This window comes from Oryctolagus cuniculus, chromosome 13, assembly GCF_051225735.1.
Source record: "Oryctolagus cuniculus isolate XC-2025 breed Fujian yellow rabbit chromosome 13, ASM5122573v1, whole genome shotgun sequence".
NCBI classification, from domain to species: Eukaryota; Metazoa; Chordata; class Mammalia; order Lagomorpha; family Leporidae; genus Oryctolagus; species Oryctolagus cuniculus.
In genome coordinates, this window is record NC_142879.1 from 33,175,412 (window position 1) to 33,195,140 (window position 19,729).

Consider the following 19,729-nt stretch of genomic DNA (forward strand, 5'->3'; position numbering starts at 1 on the left):
CTAATATACTCTTGAACAGTGCTGCTGGTCCTCAGACCATATTCTGAGAGGCATGCATCTAGAGTGGCAACTTTATGGTAGTTGCCCACAGTGGTATGCTGAAAAAGAAGATGCTAAATTTCATTTCTGACTTTCTGGGAAAGAGTGGAACTTGGCCACGGTGATGACGGCAGGTCTAATAATGTCAATTTTTTTTTTTTTTTTTTTTTTTTTTTTTTTTTTTTTTTTTTTGCCAACCCTAGGACATGATGACAGAATTTCACCACTCTCATTTAGGGAATAATGAGTCCTACAGCTTATGGTATTCTCTTATTTCCAGAAGAACACAGAATTCCTGCATACTGATGAGATAATAAGTTGGTGTAATTATGAAGAATCTTTTGCAGATGGAGGAAGTTCCAACAAGAAGGTTAAGTATGGTAGGTAGGGTCACATGGAAAATCAAGAAGACACTTCAGTTTTCCTGTCTCCTAAAAATCTTTCTATGATTATGTTAACCTGTAACTCATTTTGGGTACCAAATGCCAAGCACAAAATGAATATGAATTGTGCTTACTCTTAAAATCCCATTTTCAAACCTATTTTTTTCTTATTTTTACAAAAGTTAAATTAGGGAGAAGTTTTCATGGGTTTTCACATTTAAAGAAAATCTCCATAGGGAATTCAATAAATATATTTGAAAATAAAATAGGTTTTATAAAATTGCAGATTTTAGTGGGGCATATTATATCTGTACCCACTGGGGTATATCTGGAAAAATGTTACTGGAAACTGAAAGTTTATGTTTTTGGAAAGGAGAGAACATTGGAACACTGAATATGAATCTCTCACTGCCAATATCAAATTGCATGGACTTGTGCAAGATACCCTTTGTCTGCATTTGTGTGCACACAATACATGCACAAACACATGCTCATGCATATGAGAAATAATATTTGATGAATATATACATATATATACAGTCACCAGGTTACAATGATGTCAATGTATATATAACTGAAAAAATTCTTTAGAACCTAAGTTATTTTTACAATAACAATTTCATGTTAATCACTATACAGTAGCACTAAACGTGGATATATTTGCTTGTGTCAGTCAGTGGGAATGTGTATGTATGTGTGTGTGTCTGTACACATGTATGAATGTGTGAATGAGGTGTGAGAAAGTGATATTGCTGAGGATGATAGCCTTTTCACAAAAGTGGATTTATTGATCTATTTATTGTATTTGAATCAGTAGAAATCTAACAATAAGAGGAACTAAAAGTTGTTTAGCCACCAAATTGAGATTAATCAAAGAGGCAAAGTATATCAACAGGCAATTGGCACTGAAAGGACTGCTCAGAAGCAAAATATATCATTAGAAAGTAAAATAACCACAGAAAAATCCTGGTATTTTAACTATTAAATATTTCAAGTTGACAACCAAATTAGAAACCTGAATTCTTACACCAAAGAAATTAACTTGCAGAATTAATCCAAAAGCAGAAGAAATTAATGCAATTAAATTGAAATATTTTTTTATTTTTGATGTTATTTATTCTATTTGAATTTTTTAACATTATAAAAACTCTGCCAGTCCTGCAGCTCACTAGGCTAATCTTCCACCTGCGGCACTGGCACCCCAGGTTCTAGTCCCAATTGGGGCGCCGGATTCTGTCCTACTCCTGGCTGCTCCTCTTCCAGTCCAGCTCTCTGCTGTGGCCTGGAAGGGCAGTGGAGGATGGCCCAAGTGCTTGGACCCTGCACTGCCGCATGGGAGACCAGGAGGAAGCACCTGGCTCCTGGCTTTGGATCGGCACAGCACGCCGGCTGTTACAGCCATTTGTGGGGTGAACCAATGGAAAGGAAGACCTTTCTCTCTGTCTCTCTCTCTCACTGTCTAACTCTGCCTGTCAAAAAAAAATTGTAAGAACTCTTAACATGAGATCTTACTTCTTATCAAAATTTTAAGTGCACGATATAATATTATAGGCAAAATGCTATAAATGTGAGGGTAATAAGACAAAATGAAGAGGCATCTGATGATGATGAACACAAAGATGCCCAAATACTTTTAGAAAGAGGGAACAACTGTACTACAGATCTTACTGCCATAACTATACTAAAGACAAGAAAGTAGTTTTCTCTACAGTACTTAAGAATCCGCCTCCTCAACCACTGACTAACCTATATTCAAACTAACACTTGGTTGGCCATTTTCAGGCAACGAATTGAAACAACCCAAACCAGTTCTCTGCAAAATAGTTTATTGTAGGCTGCAATTCTTTGTACTCATCTCAAGTATTAAATCTACTATTCTTCTCTTGGATCTCAGAACAAAAACATAAAACACTATCCAAAAGTGTTAAATAGCTGTTAGAAGCTTGAGAAATCTCCTTTCCCAAGAATGTTTTCTAATTTTAATAAATATCAAAGCCTGAATACCGTGGAAGCACAATTTACATAGAATCCTAGGCTTATTTTTCTGGCGTGGAGCAGTGGGTGAATAGTGCTGAGGGCCAAGAGCCGATCCAAACGCAAACGTAAAGCACAGAGAATTACTAACCTGTGTACATTACCTGTCTTCACAATTATTCTCTATAAAGGCTTCACATTTTTGTCACTACCTGAAATTCTACCAAGTACAGATATATTTTTCTTAATAGGCATGATGTTACGAGAGTTATAGGTACTTCAGTATATATTGTATAATTTGATGTTCTCCTCCTCATACTGACTACTACAACACTCACAATTAATGTAGGATAAGGACCTTAGGGGTCGACAGTTATTCATTGGCCAAGAGGACTGCAAGTCAGGGGGCACACAATTATGACCAGTCTCAGAAAGTAATAGGTGAGGTGGCTGCAAATATCTAGACCTAAGAAGGCCCTCCATTGTGGCTCCCCCTCTTCGTGGAGGAACGACACTAAACCCTGCCTAGGTTTCCTATCCGAGTCACGGCACCATTATGTCGCTCCCTCTTCACAGAGGAATGACACAGGACACTGCGCTGTTCTTTTGTCTGCTCGGCCCTCCCCGGGTTTGCTGCTGGTTCTTCCCGGGTTGGCTACCGACCCTTCCACCTCCGTGGAAGGGCGGTTCCCCCTGCCACTTTCCCCACTTCCGCGGGGGAGCGGCACACCGTTGGCTGGCTCTCTCGGGGGCTGCACAGGTGTTCCTCAGGTGTTCCTGGTGCATGTTGTCTCTCTCCTCCTTTATAGTTCTCTTCTGCCAATCCCAACTCTGCTACCCACACGCCGAGTACGCTGCTCTCCTCCAATCAGGAGCAGGTCCTACAGTTTATTGGTTGAACTGGAGGCAGCTGTGTAGAAGCTTACTCCTCCCCAGCGCCATATCGTGGGAGAGCAGATGCATAGAATAAGTCTTAATTCGAGTAACAGTCTAGTCCGAGTTGCTCCCCACACTCCATAATGAAGGTTAATCCATAAATCAGAAGTCAGAGGAGTACTAAGTTTCAGAAGCAGGTGAAACAGATGGAGTTAAGACACCAGGAACAACAAGGGAGTGGGTGGATACTAGGTTTAGATTCTATGTATAAAGGACAAGGTCAACATTGAAGAATACATTAAGTGATAACTGCGACAATCTGGAATTTGGAAATGATAATATTAGAAATCTAAAAAGAAAAGGAACCCAAGGGGAGTATCTAGAGCATATGAGAAAACCAGAAAATCAAGAAAGTCTTTTCCAAGCTAATATTCTCCTTAACTGGCAATTTGCTTTAGCTTTTATATACTTGCTGTTAAGAAAGGAATTTTGTCCCAGAAATGGCTGGTTTAGAGTGTACAGCTGGGATCAGTGAAAATAGATTAAAAAAGAGAATGTTGAATCCTCTTGATTTGTGCTCCATTATTTACTTCTTGTTCAAGACAGATTTGCTGGCTTCTGAGTCTCTGGTTGAGCTGCAAAGACAGGTAGAACAGGATGATCACACATGGATGATATAGGATCCAAAATCAATGAAAAGTATATACACTTCACAAGAAATAGAAAATTCATGACCCCCTGGTTGAATAATTGTTAGTTGTAGACATCAAGTGCAGGGATCAAAAGGAAGGTGATGAGCATTGACCTAGAGGTTAAGATGCCCACATTTCCTTATAGAGTTCTTGGATTTAAGTTTCATCTCTACATCTGATTCTAGTTTCCAGCTAATCCAGACTCTGGAAGGCAGCAGGTAATGGCTCAAGTGGTTGAGTTTCTGCCACCAGTGTGTGAGACCCGGATTGATTTCCTGGTTCTTGGGCATTTAGTGAATGCACAAGTGGCTGGTATTCTCTCTCTCTCTCTCTCTCTCTCTCTCTCTTTCCTCTCTCTCTTTTTCTTTAGCTCTTGCTCTCAAATAAATAAAACATAAGAAAGGAAGGGGTATGTTGGTGTTTCTGAAAATACTTGGAAGTCTATGAAGTCGTACCATTCAGGTGGGCACTGAGTGAACACATGTTAATTTGCCTATGTGTGAATTAATGGAGGTACCAGAATGCTATTTTAAGAAACTAAACAGAAAACATTGCTCCTGAAACATCTTACAAAATTAGAGATATAGCAGCCTTGATATAATCTATCTGTATGAATCAATTCTGCCATGCTATTCTCTAGAATTGTGATCTTTTGGGATAATAAAATAATGTAAATGTTAAGCAGATTTATTAACAGTTATATTAATACAATAATGTTCAGGATTATGTAATGTTCATTTTCTATCAGCAGTGGATTACAACTTTTCTACAGATAACCCATAGATACAAATATACTAAAACCTGTTTGAGATACTTTCTGATAAGCAGCTCATTAGTTACCCATAAGAACTAGAAATTGGGCTGAGTTACTAAAGAGAAGTGATATATAAATGTTTATCTCTTGTCCATTTAAAATAATATCCACCATTTGAAAATGATTATAATTTTTGAAGATTCCTTACTTAAAATAGAATCATGTCCTTAATACTATACATTGAAATGCTCCATAGAAGAAAAGAAACATACTTTGTTTAGTTACAATAACTTCGACCATTGTTTTTAGGAGTGGAGATTTGAAAAAGCAAACTTTGCATTTCTATGTTATGCACACAATAAACTGATGAACAATATATCTCTAGTATGTGAAATTTCTCAAATGGCAGTTTTTCCGAGATAAAATATTCACTTGCCATAGACATGTCGAAAACTGTTTATTACTTTCACTAAGTTTAAGAATGATGGCAAATTAACATCCACACTGGATTTCTCCAGAAATGTCTCTGGGATAGAACTCAGTGCCTAAACCAATTTAAACCTCCTCTAGTTAAACTTGGTCATGATCAAATTCACTGAGTCTCAAACCAGAGAGAAAAGACACAAATGCTAACATTCAGTCCATTTTGGAAACATTCAATCTTCTATCAGAGATAATACCAATGGGTAAAACTAAGGAGAAGTTCAGTCTAATTCTTTTTAAAAAAATTTTTAAAAAGATTTATTTATTTATTTGAAAGGCAGAGTTAGAGAGAAGCAAAGACAGAGAGAGAGAGGTCTTCCATCTGCAGGTTAACTCCCCAAATGGCCACATAAGCCAGAGCTGGGCCAAACCAAAGCCAGGATCCAGGAGCTTCTTCTAAGTTTCCCATGCAGGTGCAGAGGCCCAAGGACTTGGCTTATCCTCTACTGCTTTCCTAGGCCATAGTAGAAAGCCAGATCAGAACTGAAGTATCCAGGACTCAAACCGGCGCCCATATGGGATGCCAGCACTACAGGTGGTGGCTTTACCTACTATGCCTGATATGCCACAGCACTGGCTCCTAATTCTTGAGTTGTTCTTAAGAGGAAAAAGAAACAGCACTGATTTGACTATGTTTGGTTAAGAATAACTATAATTTTCCTTAACAGCTTTGGTAGAGAGTTTACAATTCTCTCTTCAATAGCCTTTATTACTGGCCACTATCAATATCAATAACTGGAAGTATTCCCAAGATAAAAAGTATGCATGAATTAAGTTATGAATGTGAACCTGCAAACCATCCCCTTTCCCCCCCAAAAAATGTCTGAAACATCTCAACTTCTCTTTGACATTCTATATGATCTTGGATAAAAGTGGAAACTTTATGGAGTCAAACCTTCCTTCTTAAAGAAAAGATCATTCAGTTCTCCACTTGCATATATTGTAGTGGTTTGGAGAAAACCATATCAGTTGTTTAAATTTTAAAGCATGGTACTAATGAGTAAAATGCCTCATATGAAATCTCTGGGTGGGCTATTTAACTTTCCTCTGTTACATGACCACACACTTTATCTTAACCAAGGACTTGGATCAAATAAAATATCAATTTGGTTAAATTTTACTTCAGAAAATATTCTGATGCTCTAGTTTTATTCTGGTTCAGTGGTTTTCAAAAATATAGGTTTGGTTTCTGTTCAGAAGTTCTCACTGAATTTTAAAACAAAACAAAACAAAACAAGAATGTTGGCATCACTTCTTTGAAAAGATGCTCAGCTCAGCTCAAGGTTCATTTAAACAGAAATTCATTCCAATTTTGACTATAAATTGAGTTTGTAGTTGGAAATAGTTCAATTCTCAACTTCCAACCTTAATCCAGATATCTCAAAAAATAGACTGCTAGTCACAGAAGGAACAAGGTAGGAGAGTGGAAAGATTTGAGATGTTTCTTAAAACTGTTATAAAGTTCTACTGGAAATGGAAAAATTATTTCATGTTATACAAGCCAGATTCATGGGACGCAATCAAAAACGCCACTTTTTTTGTTTGTTTATTTCCCACGATGTATTTAAACTTCTCCAATGAGGACATTTCTTCCCTTCCCATAGAATAAAACTTAATACAGCCTGTCTACTCTTAGGAAATAAGGAAATAATAAAAACACAATCTAATTTTAGTGATTATTTGCATCTAGTGAAAGTCCTTTATACTAGCCCAAATTTCAAATTTGCTCTTTTTTTTTTTTTTCTGACAGGCAGAGTTAGACAGTGAGAGAGAGAGACAGAGAGAGAGAGAGAGAGAGAGAGAGAGAGAGAGAGGTCTTCCTTTTTCCGTTGGTTCATACCCCAAGGGGCCACTAAGGCCAATGAGTTGCAGCCAGTGCGTTGCACTGATCCGAAGCCAGGAGCCAGGTGCTTCTCCTGGTCTCCCATGGGGTACAGGGCCCAAGGACCTGGGCCATCCTCCACTGCACTCTCGGGCCACAGCAGAGAGCTGGACTGGAAGAGGAGCAACCAGGACAGAATCCGGCACCCTGACCTGAACTAAAATCTGGTGTGCCGGCGCCACAGGCGGAGGATTAGCCTAGTGAGCTGCGGTGCTGGCCTCAAATTTGCTTTACATCTAGACTTTCTGCTCGCCCCAGCTGGTTCTGCTGAAGGTGTCCCTCCTCTTTCTCTCTCTGCTCCTCTTTGGCCTGGGGATTGGCCTCTCAACTGAAGCAGTCAAGAATATGGCAGGCAAGGGCAGGTTAAGCCGGTGCTAAGAGTGTGTAAGTCAGCTGCACACTTTCAGTCCTTGACATTTTCTTAAAATGATTTTTTTTCATATCGACTTTTGTGAATTTTAGAGAAAAGGAACCTTTTCTGCTCTGGTGCTCTTGTGTAGTATTGTACATAATATCAAATTGAGAAAGAAAAAAATGGTAAATGAAGACAATAAAACAGAAGAAAAGATAGGATCTGCTGTTACAGTATTTAACATCTGCTGAAGGAACTAGCACTCAAACAGAAAAAAATTCCACATAATAATGCAAGTAATACAGGAATGAATTTATATAACTGAATTCATTTGTGTATATAGGAATGGAGATTCTTAATATATAAAATGGATGGTTTGCAACAGTTTTGGAGGTAATAAGCCTTGTGCAAAATTTAGTTCATACAGCGTGAGAGAAGGCTTTCCATCTGGTTACATCAGCATGTAAAGTGTCTGAAAAATGGCAAGAATAAGACAGTCAAGGGAGAATGTTTGAGTGACTTTCTCAGTGGAGATAAATAGATAAATCATTAGCAGAAACTGGAACTATCTGGGAGGCAGATGATACTCTTCGTTGTGAAAAATCAGAAGACTTTACCTTCAGTCAAGAACAAATTGGAAATCTTCTTGAGGATTTAAGAGAGAAATTAGATGATGAAAATATTGAGAGATGATCTTGAGAATGTGTGAGTGAGACCAAAGAAGATGATGTTGCCTTCAGAACCAGGTCTGTTGAAAATAGAACAGTCATGAAATTCAGATGGCCTCATGATTTTCTCACTCAAAGAGATAAACAACATATCCCTCCATATTTTTTCATCATTTTGAAATTTCTCCTTATTCTCTCGTATTCTAATGAATAGTCCCTTCCCTGATGAAAGGTGAAGGAAAGGGTCACGTATGTAACGTTGTCAACTTTATGGCCATGCCACTCTTTCCAATAGTGTATGTGAAACATGTGAACAAGCTATGGCTTTATAGCATGTGAATAGTGCAGTGTCTAAACCCTAGTAAAAGACTCCATCATCTTCCTGTGGAAATGAAGAGAGCTATTATCATCACCTTGGATGAGAGAAATCCTCCTCTTTGATGGAAGGGTATTATAAGCAGAGCATCTGGACATTGGAAAACACTACATGGGGCCTCTGCTCTCCTGTTGTGGTTTAAATCATTCCATTAGTCCTGTGACTGGTGAGTTCTATTGTTCAGATGAACAATGTTAAGCTCACAGAGAATTAGTGACTTACTTAAGTCTTACAAATAAAAACTAAAAAGTCAGGGCTCAAATCTGAATCGTCTGATTCTAAGTTTAAGGCTCTTTTCCTCAACACCACACAATGGCAGGAACAGCTGTTCATGTGTTAGTCGTTGACATTCTGCCTGCTTCATTTTATGAAATCAGTACCCCACACCCTGGGAACAGTGCGTGACTACCCCATTAGCAAATTTGTTAATGTGAACATGCCATGTTAAGTCACGAGGAGGCTAATTCAATTACCATTCCTTTGATTGATTTTTGCTAGGATTACAGAAGACTTTTAGTTGTGGTCAGCCTTATGACAGATTGTAAATATCAGCATGCACTATATTAACTATCTAAGAGGAGACTTGTGTTTTAAATATTTATTAAAGAATGAAAATTTTAAGCCATATTAACACTAATAGTTTATCTCCAAGAGCGACAGTCATGTTAGTCACTTTAAAAACAAAGCTCCTTTAGGACTGGGAAATGATGAAATAAGGAGTTTGCTAGGCAGAGAAATATCTAATAGGTAGGAGATGGAAGAAGCCACTAAAACTTAACTTGAGTCTCAGCAATTCCAAGTAAACCTAGATAAACAGCATGCTATCAGTGAGTGCTGCTTACTTGATTTTCCTTTTCTTTTTTTTTTTTTAAGTTTTATTTATTTGAGAGGTAGAGTTACAGACACAGAGAGAGAAAGAAAGAGAGAAAGGTCTTCCATCCACTGGTCCACTCCCCAAATGGCTGTAACAGCTGAAGTTGGGCCGATCCGTAGCCAGGGGCCAGGAGCTTCTTCTAGGTCTCCTACTGGGGCCATCTTCCACTACTTTCCCAGACCCTAGCAGAGAGCTGGATCAGAAGAGGAATAGTCAGGACTCAAACGGCACACATATAGGATGCTGGTGCCACAGGCAGAGATTTAACTACTGTGCCACAGTGCCAGCCCCTTGATTCCTTTTTCTAAGCATCATAAACTTGGTAACAATATTTGGAGAACCCAGACAAAAGATAAAATATTACCTAAGCAATTTTTTACCATGTGACCTTAGAAACATTATGAAGTCAATTATTGGCAATGAGGAACACACACATTTTAAGGGACACATTATATACAATTGTAGTGAGGCTTAAATTTCATTTGTATTACCCTTAGATGTGCAAAGAAAATTTAATTTCTCTATTTTTCTTGGACTCTAATCTTCCTCAAGAGTTTCTGTCTCACTGTCAATAAGCAGAAAATATTATAAAATCTTATAAACATGAATCCAAAAATTTAATTTTAGTGTTTCAGGGCTGGTTTTGTGGTGTAGCAGGTTAATCTGCCACTTGCATAGCACATTGGAGCTTCTAGATTTCTTATTTACTCCACATTCTGTGAGAAGCTAGGCTACATTGTGAGATTCAACTACTGAACTACCACCACCTACTAGCTGTGCTATCTTCCCTGTAATGATGGAACATTGTCAAGAACAGAAACTTTCATATACTTTGTTCTGGGGAGTTTGGCATACATCCCTCTCTCTGCACATCTGGTCTTGGTCTCCTTTTTATTAATTTGAGCATCTCTACCAGGTTCTCACTTTCGGTTACTGTCTTAAGAGAGACATAGCAAAGGCATGAAAATGCTTCCGCATTCTATACCTCCAAACTCCTTTCTACAGGTCCATTGGGTAGAAAAGTTGGTCACTTTACTGCTTTCTCCATGGCTTGGATTTCTTTCCCGTGAAACTGTTTGACCCAATCATCCAGATCATTTATACGAAGGCATCCAAACCTATTTAATATAATATATATATAATTATATATATTATATATATATAAATATATATTATTATATATATATAAATATATATTATTATATTTTATTATAACTGCCATTCCATGTGGTCAACACTGAGACCCAAAGGCTCTTGGTGACTTGTGGGTACTGTCTGTTCTCTCCTTCTTGAGAACAGAAGGCATAGCTAATTCTTAGGGGAATAGGTTGCCAGAGAACATGATTTAATGAAGAGATGGAATTCACTTGTTTAAATCCATTTAAATCTCATCAAATTATAAAAAATTAATATGGGGTGTTTGAAATTTCTAGCTTCTTTTTGTCAAATTTCTTGTGACAATTATTTTTAAAGATTTATTTATTTATTTGAAAGTCAGAGTTACACAGAGAGAGGAGAGGCAGAGAGAGAGAGAGGTCTTCCATCCAATGGTTCACTCCCCAATTGGCTGCCACGGCTGGAGCTGTTAACCCCCTGTGCCACAGCGCCGGCCCTTCTTGTGACAATTATTAACTAGTTTAATTCAGATGATTTATGTCTTCTGATGTCTTCTGTATTCCTCTTTCACTAATTTTGTTACTTTTCCTTGTTTCATTATATTTCTGTTCATTGACAGACTGTGCAATCAGAAACCCATCCCTTCTCTCCGTGTTTCCTTTTCTCTTTGTTCTTTATGCCCTCAGTAATGTTTAGTTAATTACAATTGTTTTTTTTTTTAAGATTTATTTATTTGAAAGTCAGAGTTACACAGAGAGAGAAGGAGAGGCAGAGATAGAGAGAGAGAGAGGAAGAAAGAGAGAAAGAGAAAGAGAGAGAGAGAGAGAGAGAGAAAGAGAGAGAGAGAGGTCTTCCATCCAATGGTTCACTCCCTAATTTGGCCACAATGGCTGGAGCTGCGCCAATCTGAAGCCAGGAGCCAGGAACTTCTTCCAGGTCTCTCACACAGGTTCAGAGGCCCAAGGACTTGGGCCATCTTCTACTGCTTTCCCAGGCCACAGTAGAGAACTGGATGGGAAGTAGAGCAGCCAGGACTCGAACCGGCACCCATAAGGGATGCTGACACTGAAGGCGGCGGCTTCACCTGCTATGCCACAGCACTGGCCCCTTAAATTACATTTGTTTCCACTTGGAACTTATGGAACACTCTTAAATGCGGAAGGACATAACAAACAATGATAATAATAATAAAAACTCCCAACTCTACTTGCTGATGTGTGTTTTCCTTCTAAGCGGTGATCTTTTCATGCAGCAAGGAAGATAACAAATGTTTTAAATCATTTTAGAGAAAGTCATTAAGTCAAGCTGAAATGATTTCCACACATCAGGAAACAAAATAGTTTTTGACACTTTCCAGAAAACACATTAACTGCTCACTCTCTTAGCAGCAGTTCAATATATGCTCCTGCTGAAGCATTTCATTCTCTCTGGTACATATGTGAACACTTGTAGGGCAGATTGTAATAATGAGAACTACAACACTTTTATTAAATTATTGTTATCAAGCATACATACATGTGCATATATATGTTTTATCAAAAACTATTCTCTTAGCCTTGCATTGAGTTCCTGGTCTTCATTGAACTCTAAGTAGGGGGCACATTTATGTGTGTTGTTTTATGCATGTAGATCTTAATATCTCTAGGTAACCAACTATTGAAAGCTAAAAAGGTAAAAATGAACAATGGAATATCATGGAATTACTATTCCAGAAAGTGATGACCCTGTCCTCTCCTTGGAAAAGGGGCGTGGTGGAGCTAAGGACAAGTAAGGAGATACCACTGTTATCTCTAAAGCAGCAGGATGAGGCTGGATCTGGTAGTGATTGCAGCTTGAATGAGCTGCTGCTTCTAGGGTGAATAAAGGTGTTTCAAAGCTATCATTGGCCAGGAACACGAAGCAAAATCAGAAACAGGAATTAAGCAGGAAAACATCCCATCATCCTCCTCCAGACTTGGATTCTTTGTCTAACATCTTCTGTTAGAAAAGCCTACCAGAAAGCAGCTGCAAAGCAGAGATAAAATCTAGAGAATCCCAGTCCTGGGATCATAAAGCCAATATCAGCAAAGTGATTAAAACTGAGAGACAGGAGCCAGTGCTGTGGTGTCGAGGGTTGAGCTGCTGCCTGTGGTGCTGGCATCCCATGTGGACAGCAGTTCGAGTCCCGGCTGCTCCACTTCTGATTCAGCTCCCTGCTACTATGGCTGGGAAGGCACTGAATGATGGTCTGGAGCCCCTGCCACCTAAGTGAGAGACCTGGAGGAAGCCCCTGACTCCTGGCCTCAGCCTGGCCCTGCCCAGGCCCTTGTGGCCATTTAGGGAATGAACCAGCAAATGGAAGACCTCTCTCTCCCCCTCTGTCTCTCTCTCTGCCTCTCTCTGTATCTCTGCCTTTCAAATTAAAAAAAAAAAAAACTGACACAATAAAGAGCTTACTATGACTCGTTCAGCTAGATGATACAGATTATAGGTTTCTTAGAGCAAGAAATGTATATATATGTGTGTGTGTATATACTAATAATAGAGGCAGTAGGTTTTGTAGTTCCTACAAAATTAATAACTGTCAGAAACTTATTTTATTTTTTTACTGTGTTTATGCAGCATGCATTGTGTTTTGCGTTGTGCTGACGATTGCCATTGTTAGATTAATCATTTGTTAATCCAGAAAAATGTTTATTCGTTCATCTGTTTTTTGAAATTACAGTGTTTTTTGCCAAACTGTGGGCTGAGGATCTAAAATAAATGGTAATGTCAGCAAAGGGCATCCTTTCAATCTGTTGCTACAAAAAGCCATCGAATACACTGTATGTATACTACAAACAGCAGTAGAGTTGGTCTTGTCATGTTTTGTTTTTTTGCGTAGTTGTCTATGTTATCCCTTTCTTTTCTTTTCTTTTTTCTTTTTTTTTTTCTTTTTGACAGGCAGAGTGGACAGTGAGAGAGAGAGAGAGAGACAGAGAGAAAGGTCTTCCTTTATCATTGGATCATCCCCCAACAGCCGCTGTGGCTGGCGTGCTGCGGCTGGCGCACCGTGCAGATCCAAAGCCAGGAGTCAGGTGCTTCTCCTGGTCTCCCATGCAGGTGCAGGACCCAAGGACTTGGGCCATCCTCCACTGCACTCCCGGGCCACAGCAGAGAGCTGGACTGGAAGAGGAGCAACCGGGACAGAATCCGGCGCCCCGACCGGGACTAGAACCTGAGGTGCCGGCGCTGCAGATGGAGGATTAGCCTATTGAGCCACGGCACCAGCCTGTTTCATCCCTTTCATTTAATCTCCACTCCCCACAAAGAGATAGATGGGTAAAATGTTCTAGGATGATTCATGAAATATTATGTGTGTGGCCAAGTATTGTTCCTACTTTAAGTACCAGTGTGTAATTCAGCAGTTATAAGTTGTATAACTTTGTGTTTTTTTTTTTTTAAGATTGATTTATTTATTTGAAAGTTGGAGTTACACAGAGAAAGGAGAGGCAGAGAGAGAGAGAGGTCTTTCGTCTGATGGTTCACTCCTCAATTGGCCGTCACGGCCGTAGCTGTGCGGATCCAAGGCCAGGAGCCAGGAGCTTCCTCCTGGTCTCCCACGTGGATGCAGGGGCCCAAGGACTTGGGCCATCTTCTACTGTTTTCCTGGGCCATAGCAGAGAGCTGGACATGAATTGGAGCAGCTGGGTCTCGAACCGGCTCCCACATGAGATGCTGGTGCTTCAGGCCACGGCATTAACCCACTGTGCCACAGCACCGGCTCCGACAAGTTGTATAACTTTGACAAACAACTTAGCTTTCAAATCTAAAATAAGAGATCTTAATGATCTCCATCCAGCGTCCTTCGGAAACCATATTCCTTTTGGTTCAATAGAAGAAGGATGATAATATATAGTCATATTATCAAAAAGCTACTTAACAAAAGTTTGTTTTCCTCATCACCATGAGTCTATAGAGATGTTGTAAAATGAGAAACTTGGGCTGGTATAGTGGCGCAGCAGGCAAAGCAGCCACCTGCGATGCTGGCACCCCATATGGGCAGCAGTTTGTGTCCTAGATGCTCCACTCCTAATCCAGCTCCCTGATAATGGCCTGAGAAAAGCAGCAGAAGATGCCACCCATGTGGGAGACTGGAAGAAGCTCTTGGTTCCTGGCTTCCACCTGGCTCAGCCCTAGCCATTGCAGCCATCTAGGGAGTGAATCAACAGATGAAAAGTTTTTCTTTCTCTCTCTCTCTCTCTCTCTCTCTCTCTCTGTATCTCTGGCTTTCAAATAAATAAATAAATCTTTAAAAGTAAATAAATAAAAATGAGAAACTCAATGACCATACTTTGATAAATTACCACCAAATAGCTATTTTGACATCTACAGCCTTCTGTATCCACTCCCTGCTTTATTGTTCACATAGTCATGTACGTACTTTGTTGCAGATGAACCAATAAAAATGAATATACTTGGGAGTGAAGTAAACTGAGACAGGGAAGTGCAGGGTATTGGAAGAGGAAATAGGAGAAGTTGGTCAAAGGGTGTCAAATACCAGACAAGAATGGGTTTTGGTGATCTGGCACACAGCATAATGACTATAATTAATAATGTGTGCAGATGCTCTTTGCCTTAACGATGGGGTTACCTCTCAAAAAATCCATGAACTATTGTAATTAAAAAATATATTTAATACACCTAATCTGCTAAATGTCATAGCTCAACACAGCACATTGTAGAGTTCAGCTTGTTTCCCATCATGATTACACAGATACCTGGGAGCTGTGGTGTTCTACTACCCAGTATTGGCAACATAGCATCCTACTGCACATTGCTAGTCCAGGAATAGATCAAAATTCAAAAGTCAAAGCTTGGCTTCTACTGAAAGCATACTGCTTACACACCTCATCAAGTAGAAAATCTAAGTTGAACTATTGTAAGTCAGGAGCTGTGTGGATTTCAGAATTGCTGGAAGAGTGATGTTACATGTTCTTGTACCAGGAAATGATACATTTATGAGGTGATAGATGTATTGGCTTGATTTAATTATTCGTAGTGTGAACATATAGTGTAACATCACATTGTACCCCATAAGTATGTACAATTACTATTTGTTGAGAAAACACAATAAAATCAATAAAAATTTTAATAATTAAAGTTCTTGTTAAGTTTGTGGAAGGGAATGTCAACACCCTGCTGCTCTTCAGACCATTAAGCTCATTAGCATCTCAGGGGTTTTGAGAGTGCTGTTCCTTCTGCCTGAGCTGCTTTTCCTTCATGATTCGTTTTGACACTTAGTTAAGTTTTGTCGCTTCTTCAGAAAGACCATTTGGTTTTGCCTTATCTAAATTATACCACCGTGACACCCTGTCTTTTTGTCCTTTCTTAGACTTCTCCATAACACTTCACAATAACTAAAGCTTTATTTATTTGTTTGTTTGTTTATTTAGTCATTTCCAATTTTTGTCTTATATCTCCCCCACTGGAGAGTACACCCCTGTAATAGAGACTTGGTTATTCCCCAGCCCCCCAAAAAAGTGTCTGACACAAAACAGTTATTCAACAACATATATTGGAGAATAGCTTTTTATTTAGATTTTGTAAGTAATTATATGAATATATATAGTTATATGAATAAGTATTTTAAATACTAAGGAAGTCCCTTCACTGTCTAGGAACCAAAGATTCATATGTGTTCAATTTATGTTCATTAGCCTGTTAATGATAAGAGGTTAAGATAGATATATATTTTTGGTCTTCATTATACAAGTTAGAGTTTCCCTTTTACTTACTGAAAGGAATGTAGTGTTTATGAATATCAAGTAGAATATTTCATACTGCTCATATTTTATAGATGATGTGAGGTTAGATGCTTTGGAAGTCAACATGACAAAATAGAGTAACAAGTTAAACATTTTTTAACTTCGACTCAGTTATAACTTATGATTATCTATAAAACCTTTTCAGAAACACATAAAATTGGGGAGCTACTGTAAATTTTCAATTGTGTTGGTGCTTTTGCCAATTCTGGGGGACTAAAGAAGGGGAGATGTACCATCAACACAATTTTTAAACTATGTTACCGTAAGTCTTAATCAAGTCTTAATTAAGTCATAAGGGTTAATTAAAAATAAGATCACAGATAATGAAAAATAAGAGATTTCCATCTTAATTTCCTGAATTTTATTCTACAGAATCTGCCACCCAAAAGTGACAGGGAAATGTGGTTGAGCAATTACAGGCGAATGACAGAACACCAAGGCCTCAGAAAGAATGTTTGTCCCTGAAGTCTAAGAAAGAAACCTAAGACAGGAAAAATCTGTAGCATTTGGCTCATTGTAATTGTTCCTCTTCCAAAATAATTCAATAGTTTAATGCATACACAGACTTCTTTCTGCAAAATAAGTTATTTATTAAGTTTTCATTATTTTTCTAAGTCTTTGAGAGCCACCATCTTAGCTATTTGAGAACATGAGTGAATCCATGGAAAATTAGCTACTACTCATATCTTATAAGTTAAAACTAAAAAAAAAAAATCTAGGGATGGGCATTGTTACTCAGTGGGATGAGCCACCACTTGAAATACCTGCATCCTCTATTGGAATGCCCATTCAATTCACAGCTGATCCACTTCGGATCCAGCTACATGCTAATGTGCCTGAGAAGCAGTAATGATTGCCCAGGTACTTAATCTCCTGCTATTTGTGATGGAGAGCTAGATGGGGTTCTGGCTTCTGATTTTGGTCTGGCCCAGTCTGAATTGTTAGAGCCAGTAAAGCAACAGATGGAAGATCTGTCTCTGAGTCTGCCAATTTGCATTTAAATAAATAAATAGCATGGAAAGCCAAGACATTCTGGCAAAAAAAAAAAAAAAAAAAAAAAAAAACCTAAATGAAAGATCTCTCTGAGTGAGATCCCAGTGGAAAAAACGGGGCCATCAAATAAGGAGGTACATTTCTCTGAAGGGAGGAGAGAACTTCCACTTTGACTATGACCTTGTCTAAATAAGATCAGAATTGGTGAACTCAAAAGGCTTCCATAGCCTTGGCAGCTCATGACAAGAGCCTCGGATGATTGCAGACACCATAAACAAGAGTGTCAATTTGTTAATTCAACAATAGGAGTCACTGTGCACTTAATCCCCACATAGGATCTCTGTCCTTAATATGTTGTACACAATGTGAATTAATGCTATAACTAGTACTCAAACAGTACTTTACACTTTGTGTTTCTGTGTGGGTGCAAACTGTTAAAATCTTTACTTAGTATATACTAAATTGATCTTCTGTATATAAAGATAATTGAAAATGATTTTGATGTGAATGGAATGGGAGAGGGTGCGGGAGATAGGAAGGTTGTGGGTAGGAGGGAAGTTATGGGGGGGGGGGAAGCCACTGTAATCCAAAAGCTGTACTTTGGAAATTTATATTTATTAAATAAAAGTTAAAAAAAAAATCTGGTCTTTGATCTTTAGGACCTGATTGGCCAGTGCATCTGAAATGTTAAACCTTCTGCTGTATTCCCCACCTGTTGCCAGAATTATCTTCCCAAAACTTATTCCTCACATGTTGACATCAAAATATCAGAGGCTTTCCCTTGCTTATAAGATATAATTTTATCACCTTAAAAGACTTAAAATGGTTCGGTCTCAGATTTATAGCTTCATTTCTTGACAGGAAAATATATAAAGGGGCTCTTCAGAAAGTTCATAGAAAATGTGTACTGTGAAAAACTATGTATGAATTTTAAAAAATTTGCACCAGCCGGCACCCCGGCTCACTAGGCTAATCCTCAACCTGCGGTGCTGTCACCCCAGGTTCTAGTCCTTATCAGGGCATCGGATTCTTTCCTGGTTGCTCCTCTTCCAGTCCAGCTCTCTGCTGTGGCCTGGGAAGGCAGTGGAGGATGGCGCAAGTGCTTGGGCCCTGCGCCCACATGGGAGACCAGGAGAGGCAGCTGGATCCTGACTTCAGATAGGCACAGCACTGGCTATAGTGGCCATTTAGGAGGTGAACCAATGGAAGGAAGACCTTTCTCTCTCTCTCTCTCTCTCACTGTCTAACTCTGCCTGACCAATAAAAAAAATTGCACCAAAATGAACTTGTTTATATATTTTAAATCTATTTTCACAAACTTTTAAAATTGTTTAAGGCAGAGAACAGAAATAGAGGGAGAGAGACAGAGACAGAAAGAAACAGAAGTCATCCCCCATCCACTCATTCTCTCTCCAAATGCCTTGCAACAGCCAAGAGCCAAGAATAAGTCTAGGTATCCTAAGTGAATGGGAGGGATGCAATAATTGAATCATCATCCATTGCCTCTCAGAGTGCACATTAACAGGAAATTGGAATTAGGAGCAAAACCAGTGTTTGGACCCTGGCACTAGGCTATGGGATTCAGGCATCCCAAGTGGCATTGTAACCACTGTGCCAAATGTCTACCCATCAAGAACTTTTTGAAGTTTACCTTCATACACCCAAAAATGTTCTGGTGTCAGCAGGTACTACATTCTTTGGAAGTAATATCCTTTTATATATGATATTACCCTCACATGCTAATAGTGATGATGATGGGTCCAAAACAATAACCAAGAATTGTCTGTACAGTACAAACTGATAACCTTTTCATATGTATTATCTATTTTGATTTAATATTCATTATGCTTCACAGATATGAAAAGAGGTTGCAGGGAATTTGTTGAACGAATGGTTGGAGAGCTTCACATATATAATAGAATAAAATAATCTGTCACTTTGGAGGGTATGCTTAAATCAGAAGCCAAGGAGCATTATTTTAATGTACTTTTAATGGATATATTCTTACTTTCTGTGGGTCTTAGCTTCTGTCATTTTTCCATTTGTGATGTGAAACAGTCCTCTTGCAGATCCTTTTACTTGGACTCCCTGCCACCCACTTAGTAAGTGAAACTGGCAAACTAATGTGGCAATTTGTTTACAGTAGATTCCAAATATCAAGTGTAATGTAAATGCATGCAACATAACACGTCTGTCTATTTCACTTTGCAAATCCGATGCAACCATTGCACTTCTGAGTGAAGGTAGAGAGATGCAGAAAAATTGCATTTGTAGGTTTTGCTATATGGAAGAATGGACAAAACTATTCCTCCTCCAGTTCTTTACTCCTAAAATGCAGATAGTTTCTTTTCCAACATATGTGAATGATATCTAGCTATAGGTAGCAGATGCTGGAGAGAAGTATGATTTTATTAATCACAAAAGAATTTTTTCTATGACTTACTGAGAAATTCTGTGAGAATCAACTATGTGGCAATTTGA